The sequence below is a fragment of the Lissotriton helveticus genome, chromosome 2_1, assembly GCF_964261635.1.
Source record: "Lissotriton helveticus chromosome 2_1, aLisHel1.1, whole genome shotgun sequence".
Taxonomy (NCBI): Eukaryota; Metazoa; Chordata; class Amphibia; order Caudata; family Salamandridae; genus Lissotriton; species Lissotriton helveticus.
In genome coordinates, this window is record NC_136059.1 from 1,005,442,075 (window position 1) to 1,005,443,466 (window position 1,392).

Consider the following 1,392-nt stretch of genomic DNA (forward strand, 5'->3'; position numbering starts at 1 on the left):
GGGGCTGGCTGCAAGCCCTTCTATGCTCTTGGTAAAACCACAAAATGACAATTAGACAGCTGCGTGAGTATTATGCATGTATGAGTAATTATTTTTAAAAATGGAAACCCATGTTTTATGAATCAAATGACTTTACACTTGTTAAAACTTTAGAAGTGTAAGTTGAACGTGCAAGCGGCTTTGTAATTCTGTTCCTGAGTGCACTTTCTCATCTCTATTTTCTTTAGCCTTAACTGTGCATAACATAATTAGAAAGATGCTGAAACATATAAATGTGTAAAGATTCACACTTGATAGCCTGGATTGCATACTGCTAGGCAACAGTATGGGCCAACAGAAGTTTATTTGTTTGTACAAAAGTACCAACAGACTAACTTCAGCGATCCCCTGTGACTTAAACCTATGCAAGGAGGAAACGGAACGTATTTGCTTAATGTTTAAATATTGGTCTCTATGGAAACAAACCCGTTCTTTTGATTTAGGGTATTTCCCTTAGCCACATTTTAATGAGAATGCCTTGTCAGCTGAAACTCATTTGTGGTTTGGCAGCTTCAACTTTAATCGGAGAATGGACTGTACACAACATGTGAATGAAAGAAGCATGTGGCTCTGTGCAGCGCTGTCTTGCAGTTCTTGTGAGCATTTGCCTGCAAACATCATGCTGATGCTATGGGAAAATGCATTGATAGGAATTCTTCACTCCTGCGAAGAGATAGTCTTAAAATGTAAAGTTTTGCCGTATATGTCATCTGCATATCTTTGAAGCTCTTCCGCCTCCTGCATTTTGTTCTCTCCAGCCTACATACATAAAACAGGCATTACTTTGTTTATAGTAAATATACCAAAAACCATGAAGTGGCCAGGCAGATAGGGTGAAAGACTTCACTACTTGGGAGGTGACTTGAAGCATTATGAGCCAAGTGCAGAACCTTGATTGAATCTCTCTTGGTGAGCTGGAGACCTTGTAGTACTGGGGGAGTTTCAGAACAAGTAACAAGCATTTACAATGCAACTGTCTCGCCTTTGCAAAAGTTAGAGCTATTGGCATTGTAGATGACAATTTTTTTATTTATGTGTTGGTTTTGAAAAAAGATAAATAAATGGCATTGTCATTTACAATGCCAATAGCTTAATCTCTCGCAAATGCCACACACAAACACACAGACCCACACAGAGCTCTACCCACAGAGCCACACACACACAGAGCGCCCCACACACACAGAGCGCCCCACACACACAGAGTGCCCCACACACACAGAGTGCCCCACACACACAGAGTGCCCCACACACACAGAGCGCCCCACACACACACAGAGCGCCCCACACACACACAGAGCGCCCCACACACACACAGAGCGCCCCACACACACACAGAGCGCCCCACACACACAC